The sequence below is a fragment of the Sinocyclocheilus anshuiensis genome, unplaced genomic scaffold (assembly GCF_001515605.1).
Source record: "Sinocyclocheilus anshuiensis isolate Anshui unplaced genomic scaffold, SAMN03320099.WGS_v1.1 scaffold1686, whole genome shotgun sequence".
NCBI lineage: Eukaryota > Metazoa > Chordata > Actinopteri > Cypriniformes > Cyprinidae > Sinocyclocheilus > Sinocyclocheilus anshuiensis.
Window position 1 is genome coordinate 250250 of NW_015547717.1, and position 14200 is coordinate 264449.

Here is a 14200-nt window from a genome sequence, read left to right on the forward strand (position 1 = left end):
ATTTATGCTGGCTTGTCTTAAAGTCTTGTTTAAAATCATAAATGGTTTGGTCGGTTAGATGTTTGCTAAAGTGTTGCTAGTTGGTTGCTAGGATACTCTGGGTGGTTGCTAGGCTCTTGCTATGCAGTTGCTGGGGTGTTGCTAGAGTATATGGGTGATAGAGTTTGTTCTGGGTGATTACAGACATTCCTACCTCTGTTAAAAACAGAAAATCAAACAGTTTCAGTGCTTTAATATTATTGTATTTCTTTCTAATGTTAGGAAATTCAAAAGTTGTTGTTATTAAACGTGCACTAAACATCTAAGTAGCCTATGTAATTTTAATAGAACCGAATGTCTTCTTTAGTGATACAAGCTCAGAAACATTTATAACCTGTTGAAGTTTTTTATGTTGTGTATTCACTTGGTGCCATGATGGATATTGAAATGTTGTTATTTATTTTTCATTTTAAACAGTATAGATGATTACTTAATGGTAATACAATATTTGTGAACACAACTGTGCATGTCAGACCATAAATCCCCCAAAACTATGCATGGGGGCTTGCTTTGGTGTTGCCACCCCTCATAGGCCCCATACCACCCCTTTGCCACCCTAAAAACTATTTTCTAGATCCACCCCTGCCAGGCCGACTATAAAAACTTCGAAAGCAGACAGGATGTGCAATTATTATTATAATTACTGTAACTGTCATGCAACATAAAAATATATGATAACATTTTAGATTAGGGCAAACATGTTCACCATTAACTAAGAGTTTTCCCTCAATAAACTCCTAATTGCTTATTGATAGTAAGTAAGGTAGTTGTTGTTGTAGTTGTTTAGATATGGGGTAGGATTAAGGGATCTAGAATAAGGCATTAATATGTGCTATTATAAGTACTAATAATAGTTGCAGATGATACTAACTTTCCTGTGGTAAATAAAGTAAAATAAAAAAAGTCTCAGGTGCTTCTCGCCCCTTTTACTTTGCCATACCTATTAATAGAACAGAATGCGCTAATGTAACATTCACAGGGGTGTGTTTAGAGTTTTCAGGGCCCTAAGCAAGCGGTCCCTGGGGTCCCCTCGGCAGAAATCGTGCTCCGCAGAGGCCCCCCCTGGATCGTGTGATTTGCCTGGTGCCTATACACACTACTGAACATTCATTACCATAACTATTCATAAATACTATAGTTTGTATAATAAAATTTATGAATACATGTGTAAACTCCACACATCAACTCTAATCTCAGACTCAGAATGTGTTTCCTGTGATAGACCCGTATTTTGTGTTGATTTTGATTACTTGTGTTCATCTCGAGCAAAAAAAATATGTTTCCTCGTTCTTCTAAAGTCAAGTCTCTCTGTTCAAGAAATTTTGTGATAAATTTTATATTATTTTATGTAGTTTAAGGATATCTACCTGTCAGCGTTAACCTTCCTAACTAAGTGTTTTGGATCTTACCTTGTTGATCTCCTATGTGGGTGATTCTCACGAAACCATTAAAACACCACGGCACTAATGATTTTAAATATAAAACATGTAATTTAGTAATATAAAAAAGCATCAGACAATACTGTTCTCTACCTTGCACAATGTGTAATTTCAACTTGAGAATTCATTATTTTTCTATTTTACTGCATTTTCTGCTGAAATTCTCATTACTGCAATGCGTCCGGCTGTGTTCGAATGTGTGTTATGTTGTAATTTAAACAAATTAACAAAAATATTTAGAAAAAATAAATAAATGGATGTTCTACTGGATTATTTTAGATGACAGACAAAATTATTCACTGAATATTCATGTATAATAATAATGAAAAAAAGTAGGAAAATGATGTGTCCATGCCTGATGTTCTCATCCTCCGCAACATTTTTTAAGGACTGTTTAAACACACATACAGAATTTAAATAAAGTTTGATTTTGAGTGAAGAAGCACATGGGCCAGTTACTTCAAGATGGCTACCAGGTAAGATCATCTCTTTATATCTCTCCAGTTAAATATTAAATATTCTATTGTCAGAATGTTAACACGACATTTTGATTATCATTACCGAAACAGGAAGTTTTCTACATTTCGAAAATTGTTAGATTTACAATTGTTTTATGAAAATGTACTTTATTAAGGTCTAATTATATGCACTGAGAAAAAATTAGCAAAGCCATTGTGGCTTCTCTATTGTTAGCAAAACATACTGAGGCACCTCATACTCCGCAACACCATTCTCATATACCACAACCATTTAAGGCCAGTTGCGGTAAAGAGAACTTATGTTTCAGGAATGAGAGTCTAAGCATACTGTGTATGACTTCTAAATATCTCTTATGAATTTAATATTAATTTGAAATTTACTAACTGTTGATATTTTGCTTTATGATTTGTTTAATTGTAGACAGTCAGCAAGTGATAAAAAAAAAACTTTAGCAAAGGCCAGGTTGACAAAGTTCAGGGAAAAAATGTACAGCAACCCAGAACTGCTCGAGGAGTACAGAAGGAAGGAGAGAGAAAGGTTAGGTTTGGAGATGGTACAGCAGGTGTAATTAGCAAAAAAACACTCTACAGTGTTAGAAAATGTACATGAGAGTACACAGACACACAAAGTCAAGTCACCTTTATTTATACAGCGCTTTTAACAATACAGATTGTGTCAAAGCAACTGTACAACATTAATTAGGAAAATAGTGTGTCAATAATGCAAAGTGACAATAGTAAACACTAATTTTTCAGTTAAAGGCAGTTCATCATTGAATTTCACATATACACACACACACACACACACACACAACGCTTTAGCCACTAATATAAGAGGACTTTGGTGCTGGATTGAGTGTATTGTTCATACTGTGGGAAATTCCCGCCACACTAAGGTTGTGTGACTCTTAAAGTGACAGCAGCCTAATAAATTTGCTGCACTCTGTCATTCATTTTAATTAAAAACAAACTTCAGTAGTTTAAATTGTTAATTTTGTTCTAATTTAGTAATAATTTCATTAAATAAACAGTTATTTGTTCTTCTGTTTGTAATTTGTGTGTTCTTCATTTTCTTGTTTACTTAATTTTTCAAATTTATTTCAAAGACTAAAATTAAGCTCTACCCCACCACACAACTTCAGGCCCAGTATAGAACGCACCAACACTCTGTTTGTAATTTGTGTGTTCTTCATTTTCTTGTTTACTTAATTTTTCAAATTTATTTCAAAGACTAAAATTAAGCTCTACCCCACCACACAACTTCAGGCCCAGTATAGAACGCACACACACAAACACACACACACACACACACACACACACACTCTCTCACACACACACTCACTCACACACACACACACACACACACACACACACACAGACAGAGTAAGCATCAAGTCTATACTATATGATCATGTGTACATAAAAGTTTTTTTCCCCATTGTTACTGTATGATACATGAAATAATAGAAAAAAGATCTGCACACTGTTATTCTCCCTTTATTCAAAAAAAGTTAAAAATAGCAACGTTTCGGTCAAAGACCTTCGTCAGGCAAACACGGCAGATATTTTTTCTATTATTTGATGTACCTTTTGATCTTGCACCTGGCCAATACTTTTTTGGATGTGCGTACTTTGACTTTCTTTACTGTATGAGACATGCTAATTTAATGTCACGCTTTACGCTTCCATGTATCAAAAACGAAAACAAATTGGCAAAATAAAGAAAGCTGAAGAGCTGACTAAGAAGCAACACGAAAAGAAAAAAAGACAGTGGCGGGAAAACTCAAAGCATTATTATGAAAGAAAGAAACAGCTTAAAGCTGTACTAGACACAACACCATCTAGTGAGTAAGATGATTCACTTCAGCTTATTCAAGAAGCAAATGAAGTTCAAGAAAATCTTCAAGAAGCTCCCCCAAAAGAACAGCTATTCTTGTCTCAGCAGGTATATGTCCCTGTTAAAAAAATAAATAAATATAGTTTCCAATTTTGTCAAATAAATCTATTTTAAAGGTTGACTGAACTTTCAAATGTAGAAGTCAACATTATAAATACGTAAATGTATAGTTCATTTAGTAGGAACAACTTATATTATTAAAATATTAAAAAGCAGGAGATTAAAATGTCAGGCTTTATGGTCAGGTCCAGCTAATTGATCACAGATGATGCTCCTGAATAACTTGTGTTTTTTTTTTTTGTCAAAGTATTCTTATTTCAGTTTTGATGACAAACATTTGTTACTAAGGTTTAACATATTTAGCTCTTTAGTGTTTTTTAATTTATTATATTTAATTGTAACAGTTCTGTTTTGTTTCAAGTCACTATTAGAGTGAATAAGGTTTTCAATAAGTATAAATAACTGTATTGTGTACTGAATTCTCGGTTTGGTCTACACAAGTTAAAGTAACTGAGTATAATTATAATTTTAATAATTGTAATTAAGTTCAATTAATACAACATACACTATTCTCAAAAGTTCTAATGCTTAGCGAGCTTAGCTGTCTTTTTTAAAGTTTTTTTTTAAGTTTTTGAGTTTCCAACTTATTCTTTTTAACTTCTTTTTTTTTAGCGTAATGACATCAACTCAACTCCCCCCAAAAATGAGATACAGACACCAAGACAAATAAATACATCTACCCCAAAAGAATCACCCAAAACAAAGAAAAGAAAAGAAAAGAAAAGAAAAGAAAAGAAAAGAAAACTATCAAAATTGAGGGAAAAGTTTCGCTACATGGAAGAGAAGCTTCTGGAGAGGACTAAATAGACTTTAAACCTAAGGAAAAGACTGAGAAGACTTGAGAAGAGGGAGAGAGAGCTGGGACTTGGAAACATGGAAGGCAGAGAGGTCCAACAAAAATCTAGAAAGAGAGGTCACCAGAGAATATTACCCAACAACCAGTGAAGATTAATGCGCAGAATTGTTAGCCGCTTCTTTCACCAAGATGATGTTTCGACTGTAATAAATGGCAAATCTGGTGAAATTCGAAAAAAGGGCCAGATATTTAGCAAGAGAGCCTTGACAGACAACATGGCAAATCTTCATAGAAGATTTCAGTCTTGAGAATCCAAGGCACAAACTTTCCATATCTCAGTTCTGTAAACTTAAGCCATTTTGGATTGTCCACCGTAGTGTAAAACATAGAGAAACATGTGCTTGTAAAACACATGAAAATTTTGGCCTGAAGATAAAAAAGCTGCATCAGCTAGGAATCATAGCCACATCCTCTCCAAGTGACATTGTGCAGGCCAGTGTGTGTAGTGACAATGACATGTCCTGCATGTACAAGACATGTAGAAATTGCAAGAATAAGAAATTTCCCACAACACTGGATCCTTCACTGAAAGAAAACATCATAATATGGGAGGAGTGGGTTACAAAATCTGTACCAAAAAAAGGTACAGATGGGTCCACTGAAGAGAAGGAAGTGAGGAAAGTTTTTCTTGAGAAGAGACATACCTCCATTGAAAAGCTTGTAGAACTGACACAGGACCACCTCTCAAACTTCTCAAGACACATTTACAACATCAAGCATCAGTCTGAAAGACTGAGGAAATTGAGAGAGTCCCTTACCCAGAATGAAGTAGTAGTTCATGTTGACTACAGTGAGAACTACACTTGTAAATATAGCAGAGAAATAAAAGAAGCTCACTTTGGAGGTGGCAACCAGCAGGTAATCCTCCATACTGGAGTTATTTATATCAGTGAGGGGAAGGTGAAGTCCTTTGCATCGCTTTCAGACTGTCTTCAGCACAATGCCATAGCCACATGGGCTCACCTTGACCCGGTACTGAGGAGCATACGAGAGGAGCATCCAAATGCAAGGAACATCCACTTCATTTCAGATGGGCCCACATCTCAATACCGGAACAAAACCAACTTTTATCTAGCCTCGACAGTGCCATTCATGAGAGGATTTAATCGTGTAACATGGAACTTCACAGAGGCATCCCATGGAAAGGGTGCTCCTGGTGGAGTGGGTGGTGCCTTGAAAAACCTGGCTGACAGAATAGTGTCTTATGGTACCAGCATATCAGATGCCGACACACTTTTTGAGCAGCTAAATCTTAATTCATCAGTAAGGCTCTTTAAAATTACGGAGGAAGATGTCAAAACAAGTTCCGAATTAATACCACCGGGCCTGAAGACAGTACCTGGGACAATGAGAATTCATCAGGTGAGTAAACACATTGAACAACATTTTCAAACTCAATGCAAATAGGCTAAGGTAACCATACCTAAAAGGAGAAAAAGTTATTTTTTTATTTTGAGTTGCTGGATGAAATATTCTTAAAGCTGTAAATAAGAGATGGTTTAAAACTAAAGTAAACTAGGTACTGAAATACTGTGTAAGTATAAGTATGGACACAACTAAAAAAAAAGACAGTTATGTGGGTTCATTGAGGTAGTTTCCTGAAAACTCTAAAAGAGAGAAGCTGAAGATTAAAATATGTTATTTATCTGTTATTTGATATTAGTATGTCTGTTTATATTTAATATATTTACTATTTAATATCTGTAATTCAATCTAAAATTACCATTCTTTTCTCTTTAAGCTGACATCGACAAAACCAGGCCTTATCTACTCCAGAGAAGTGTCCTGCTTTTGTGATTTTGCCTGTGGATATTTCAGTCCAAAGGAGTTTGACTTCCGAGTAGACTTGTGCCGGTATTCGGTAGTGCGATATATCACGGTAATGAATATGCACGATATTGTTATCGTGGGCTCTCCTAAATACCGTGAATAATTATATATTACAAGTTATTCAGAATTTTGAATGCATTTTAAGAATACTTTTCCCATCAACTGGTCAAAATGCACAAGACCGCTGTATGCTGCGTGAAAGACGCGTGCGCACTCTGACGTAAACAAGCGCGGACGAGAAGCACATGGCGGAACATGTGAGAGACGCTCTGGATGAAAGCGCACTTTCACTCTCTGACAGCAGATGGCGCTAAACTGCAGCAATAATAATAATTCATTTAAATGCAGCCGTTACCCCGGAAACCCTGTAAACAAAGCAGCTGCACTACTTTCTGTTCCTCAGCTCGACACTTCTCTGTGTTGCCTGAGATCTGGGCAAAGTACAAATGTGTGTAAAACACTGACACCAAACGATGTTCATTTGCATACTACCTCCAAGATTATCCCAACACAGTGAAGCAGTGTGTCATGGTTGTTAAGAATTAATATACATGTGACAAGTTCTGACAAATCAGAGTGTGGTATTTGTCCTTGTTGGTCAGTTATTTTTTTAGTGCCATGGTAAAATGCTTCATGTTTTTTAGGTACACGTTGAAATGTTGCCCTGTTTATTCCTGTTTTAATGTTTTTCTTAAATTTTTATTTTTTGAACTTGAATGCATGATTGTGCAAATATTATCTGATTTTTTCTACATTATCTCAGACTAGTAAACTTAACATTACCGAAATAATTAACCTCATTTCTGAAACCTATATATCATTACCACAACAGATGTTCATTAGATGTTAATTTCATTCATAGAAAAATAGTACATTGATTTTAAATGCATGTGCAGAATCTACAAATTATGTTATTTCGGGGTTTGTCATCGTCATTTTGAAAAAATGTCAGGTTTCATTGAAATATTACCAAAACAAATGGTTGTAAATTGTGGAAGGTGTTGCGGTAATGAGAGAAATCAATCAAAATAAAAAAACCTGTTAAATTAAAAATAAATATTATTTCAGAATTTTAAGTAACTGTGCATGACTATTAATAATCCACTTTTAAATATGTGAAAATGCATTTGCTTTTCTAACAGTGTTGATGTTTTCAGACCATTGCGGTAATGAGATTTTTTTAGGACTTATTTTGGAAATTATGTTCAAAAAGGTGTTAAATGGTAAGTATAAGTTTTTTAATTAATGTTCACAAATACTCCAGACCTTGTTGCTAATGTCTGAAAAAAAAAAAAAGTTAATTTAAGCATTTTTTTAATTTTCATGCTTGACATTTTTAAAACCAAGATTTCGTGAGAATCACCTATGTATTCCAGAGAATGGAAAATACTATTTTGATATAATTATTTGTTGATTACCTGATTATGTGATATACTTACCTGTGAAAGGTAAAAAAAAAAAAGCTTTGCATTTCACCCATCCAAGTGCACATGCACACATAGCAGTGCGTAGTGAACACACACACACTTCTGCTGATGCTTCTGCTATTGAAACACTATCGTACCTGCATGCTCACCTTTGCATCCTTACCTTAGTCTCTGTATTAATAAATTCCTTTATCTGTGTTCAATCCATGCTCCTGTGGTGGTGTGTTTGTTTGTTATGATTTCTGTTTCGTGTTCCCCTGTCTTGTACTTTGGTCTCCTATTTTGAAGTGAAACATCCTCGTTTCCTTTTGTTTCTTTGCTTACCTTGTTAGTTTCCTTAGTCACTAATCTCCCTTACCTGTCCCTTGTTTCTACCCTTGTTATCTTGTGTATTTCAACCCCAATGTGTTCCCCTGTTCTTGGTCAGGTTCCAGCAATTTAGTCACAGAGGAAATATGACAATGTTTTTATTTTATACAACAGTTTAATAAACAATAAGTTAATATTATATTTAAAATAAATCGTGTTTGGTCTCGTACTGTATTGCGTACCTTGTCAGTGTCGTGCGCTTGCTTGGCCATTTGTTGTGATAAACAGGAAAGTGTGTTCAAGCACCAGCAAAACACAGTGTAAAGATATACACTTTGAGAGAAGCAGTCAATCAGCAGAAGTTAAAAGCAGCTCGTAAGTGTATTTATTTCTTGTCTCAGTGTTTAGCACAGTTGTCGTTGCTAGGAAACGCTTGTTTTGTTTACTGTGTGGAAACGTGCTGAAATCGCGTTTGGTCTCGTACTGTATTGCGTACCTTGTCAGTGCCGTGCGCTTTGCTTGGCCATTTGTTGTGATAAACAGAAAAGTGTGTCCAGCTGAATTCAATTTGAGTTTTGTTAGACGAATATAAAAAGCTTAGTATACCGCGGCAGCGGTCGCGACAGCCCTCGTGTGAAGACCGAACACTGCTACTCCTGCAGCACTCTCCAATAATTTCTAATTTTCCCACTCCTTCCTGACTGGAAGAGGTGGAGGTACTGGACTGCTTATCACTAATGATTGGAAATGTAATCCTTTACCATCTCTGAGTATCAACAGTTCCTTTGAATCACATTCAGCCACTATTACCCACCCTCTTAAAATCCATGTTATAGTTGTTTATCGACCCCCAGGACCGCTAGGTAACTTCGTGAATGAATTAGATGTGCTGCTCTCAACTTTTCCTGAGGATGGTACTCCCCTAGTTATGCTTGGAGACTTCAACATCCACCTAGATAAACCTCAGCCCCAGAAGTGTTGTCATCTCTTGATGTTAACAGTGCTACTGATACTTTATGCTCCACTCTTACGTCTTGTTTAGACAGTGTCTTCCCCTTGTCGTCCAGGCCAGCTTGTACCACCTCTTCTGCCCCTTGGCTATCTGATGTTCTCCGTGAGCATCATTCTAAGCTCAGAGTTGCAGAAAAAGTATGGTGCAAATCACAAAATCCTACTGACCTTAATGTATATCGATCACTCCTCTCTTAATTCTCTGCTAATGTCTCCACTGCTAAAAGGACATACTATCACAACAAAATTAACAATTCGCCTAACTCTCGCATGCTCTTTAAAACATTTTCCTCCCCCCTTTGTCCTCCTCCTCCCCCTCCTTCATCAACTCTAACAGCTGACGACTTTGCCACATTCTTCATTAATAAAATTAAAAACCTCAGTGCACAATTTGCCACACCACAAACTGTCAAACACATCTTACCAGCAAACATACACTCGTTTTCATCCTTCTCTCCACTCTCTGAGGCAGAAGTCTCTAAACTCATCCTTTCCAATCATCATACTACTTGTCCGCTTGATCCTATTCCATCTCATCTCCTTCAAGCCATTTCTCCTGCAGTTGTACCTGCACTCACTCACATCATTAACACATCCCTTCACACTGGTGTTTTTCCCTCAACATTTAAACTCATTTAAAGTCTGCGGAAGCAGTTCAGTTCAGAGCGTGTGAGTAAATTGTGAGATTTGTGAGAGAAAATTGCCAAATGGCTAATAAAAAGTTGTACCGTGAGGATGTGTTGCAAATGTTATTCGCCGATTCTGACTCTGAAGGGGAATATTTGCCTTTTGGAAATGGCGATCGGTCGTCTAATGATTGCGCTTCTCCTGGTACATCTTTGCAGCGCAATGGTGCCGCCGTGCAAGGCGCGAGTGTTCACGAAGCCCAAACAAGCGATCATTTCGACACTTTGCCCAACGGGGATGGGAGTGGCAGGGGTGAACGTGGTCGTAGTGTCCATATAATGTAATATAATATAATATAATAGGAGAGCTGTTGCTAGAGGTAGAGGTAGCAGGGGTAGGAGAAATAGGGCTGGAAGTAGCACTAGATCTTTGGATCCAGCGCCCCAAAGAGGTGGGAGTGGCCGCAGTACACGTGGCCGTGCTGTGCGTGGGAGAGCCGGGAGACGTGGTAGAGGCAGCAGGGATGATCTGGATCTAAATAGGGCTCGAAATAGCGATGACAATGGTGGCTGGGTTTATGATTGCGCTTCTCCTGGTACATCTTTGCAGCGCAATGGTGCCGCCGTGCAAGGCGCGAGTGTTCACGAAGCCCAAACAAGCGATCATTTCGACACTTTGCCCAACGGGGATGGGAGTGGCAGGGGTGAACGTGGTCGTAGTGTCCATATAATGTAATATAATATAATATAATAGGAGAGCTGTTGCTAGAGGTAGAGGTAGCAGGGGTAGGAGAAATAGGGCTGGAAGTAGCACTAGATCTTTGGATCCAGCGCCCCAAAGAGGTGGGAGTGGCCGCAGTACACGTGGCCGTGCTGTGCGTGGGAGAGCCGGGAGACGTGGTAGAGGCAGCAGGGGTGATCTGGCTATAAATAGGGCTGGAAATAGCGATGACAATGGTGGCTGGGTTTTTACAAAAACCCAGATTAACAAATAACCAGACGCCTCCCTATCTAATTATTCCCTCACAGTTGATTAGTAATGACTTTAAGAATTTCTTCACCGATAAAATAGATAACATCAGAAATACAATAACAAATGTAGATTCTACAGCGTATAATACTTCAGCTTCATTCATCGCACCAAAAGATAAACTGCAGTGCTTTACAACTATAGGACAGGAAGAGCTAAATAAATTTATCACTGCATCTAAATCAACAACATGCCTGTTAGATCCTGTACCCACTAAATTACTGAAAGAGTTGTTAGCAGAAGAACCACTTCTCAATAGGGCTGTGCGATTAATCGAAATCGAAACGAAATAGCGATTTGAGACATTGCGATTTCCTAATCGTAAAGCCTGCGATGTGGACGCGATATTACTCTGTTCCAGAGCATATGCATGACTGCCAGCCTTGAGTTGCAGTCTTACTTGCCCTGGGCAAGAGTGAGCGCACCTCCGTTCTCCCCAATCAGCACTGCTCTAACCAACTGTGTAAACACCCACCATTAAAAAAAAAAAAAACAAAGCGGGAGAGAGACAGAGTGGAATTATGGCGTCTACTGGGTCAGATCGATAGTTAGGCAAATTAAAACTAAAGAAAACCGTATGCAACTTAAAGGGTATACTACTATGAAAATCACACAGCTTCAGTGTGACATCAATAAGAAAAAGTATAATTTCTTAGACATTGTCAATAATAGTTGTTCATATTAAAATATGTATAAACTTAATACATGACCTAGATTATTTATTTTGCAAAATAATGTCATTTTAACAAATATTACATTAAATTTATAAAAAATTGTTTCTGCTCCCATTAAGCTCAATGTGCTCTCTTTAAGCTCTCCCACATTGAACGTCTATGCAAATTCTTCGTAAACAGACTTTAAATATTAACTGATGGTTGTCACTTTAAATCAGGGATGGGCAACTTTGATAGTGACGAGGGCCAGCAATTTTTCTCCTTTATACCAAGGGGCCAGATTACTGATCCTCGTCCACACACCTTTTACACCATCTTACTCAATTTCCTTTTTATTGAAGGAAAGTATAATTAATGTCATTTGTTTTTAAAGATTTTATTAACTATAAAACTTGTGCAGTTAAGCTAATTCAGAAGGGAAACTTCGTTGTCAGTTGACAGCAATATTACCCCAACAAATAAACATCTCAATTGCATTGTCTGTAAACTTGCAACAAACAAATGTACAGAGGTCCTATTTTTTATTAGTGGCCTACAGAACATTCTCAAAATAACATAAGAGGACAGTTAAAAAGGGCTTGTTAAAAAAAAAAAAAAAGGAATTCCAAATGGTACCATAAAATAACCGGGTCACTGCAGGATTGTTTTCAAATTTTAAGACCTGCACTTCACATTTCAGCCTTTAAACAATTTTTAAAGAGGTCCTATTATGCTCTTTTACAATGTCTTGAATTTGTTTTGGGGGTGTACTAGAACATGCTCTCATGCTTGGTGGTTCAAAAAACGCATTATTTTTTGCAGAATTTACATTATTGCAATACCTTTCTCCCCAGTCTGGCACAAACGGCTCGATTAGTTCCGGGTTTGATGAACGCCCGCCTTCCGAAAAAATGAAATGTGATGTGATTGGTTAGCTGTCCTAGTGTGTTGTGATTGGCGAACAGCTTAGACGGTGTTTCAGTACTGCCACACCCCTTGCTAAAGCAGCAAGTTCCGTCTGCTCCGGTTTAGTTAAAGGGGTCATATGATGCGATTTCAATTTTTCCTTTCTCTTTGGAGTGTTACAAGCTCTTAGTGCATAAAGAAGATCTGTAAAGTTGCAAAGACTAAAGTCTCAAATCCAAAGAGATATTCTTTATAAAAGTTAAGAGTCAGCCACGCCTACCTAATAGCAACATCATATGACCCCTTTAAGGATGGCGTCAATATTGCCATATCAATTTGAGCCGGATTCAGACCCAGAGAATATTGAACAAGAGGATCGCGCAGAACCTCTGCACGCACGGATATTGCAAGACATATTAGAGTGGTAACGTTATTGTTTTTAGTTTTTTTTGGCTAAATCACGTTTTAGATAGGATGTCAACAAGCGCTTAAAAATAACTGCATTTACTATGTACAGATAAGTGCATATGTATTATTTTTATTGTTATTTAATTCTAATATTATAACATGAATTGCAGTTAAACTGTTATACGGTTGAATTTATTTATGCCATAGTCCAGTGTCTCCTAGGCGGCATATCTATGCAAACTCATTCTCTGCCAGCAGGAGGCGCTTGTTGGAGTAGTAGAGATCAAGGTTTCCCTGGTAACGGCTGTACACAAAGCAGCAAAAAAAAACACTGCTTTATCAGACAGTACATGCAAGATTAAATGAAAATGAATTTTCTGAAGACAGTCGGTTTCCTTCAGAAATACAGTGATATAAAAACACCCGCCCGCACTCAGTGTATGGGAAACACTGTAGTCTCATAATCGAAGTGTAAATTCTGCAGATTACATAATTGTCCAGTATTGTACTGTCAGCCATTTAAAAAAAAAAACCTTTTCATAATTGTAACATACGTATTTACATACATAATTATTCAGGTGCATGTGTAATAACTTGAGGGTACAGCAGCACTTCTTCTTCGTCGTCGTCTTGTCTGATGCACTCAACCAAGCGTTCTAACCACAACCTCGCCCCTCCCCACCCCCAACCATTCGAATTTCCATAGGCGGGAATTATTTTAATGATACTCTAATGGGCCGCTTTGCACCACGAAACCATTTAAAGGGGTGAGTCAAAAGTATCAATTATTACATTAATTTAAACAATTATTATAAATCAATTATTATATTAAATAACATATAAATATATCTTAGTGTCTTAATTGTTTAAATTTGTATAATGCATTAGCTTATTGTCGATCCACTGGTTCACATTTAAAAATATGTAGCAAAAATAGCAGACGGGCTTATTGAAAAAGCATTCGTTCTCTGCCAGCAAGTTTCACTTTCGGAACTGCAGAAATATAGCAGTTTCCAGTTTCCTCGGTAACGGCAGTACTAAGCAGCAGCTCCTGACTTTGAAACGTGCAGCACTCAAGTTTATTCAGTGAAATCATTTTAAAGTTTAATCGACATACTAATCTATATATCAATTCTTCTCTTTCTGTCCCCAAATTTAAGACCTCTTATAATTAAGACTTTCTGTATCATTTAAGAGTTTTCATGGCCTTAAATTTAAATGATTTAACTG

The 14200-nt window shown here is 37.0% G+C and overlaps 1 long non-coding RNA gene across 1 annotated transcript; it reads left to right on the forward strand.

The window, feature by feature from the left end:
- The first annotated feature begins 10563 nt into the window (after positions 1-10563).
- On the forward strand, positions 10564-13760 carry LOC107704212 (uncharacterized). Its single transcript, XR_001635926.1, has 3 exons — positions 10564-10677; positions 12665-12667; positions 13750-13760. It is a non-coding gene; the product is annotated as an uncharacterized LOC107704212 (long non-coding RNA).
- Positions 13761-14200: the final 440 nt, after the last annotated feature.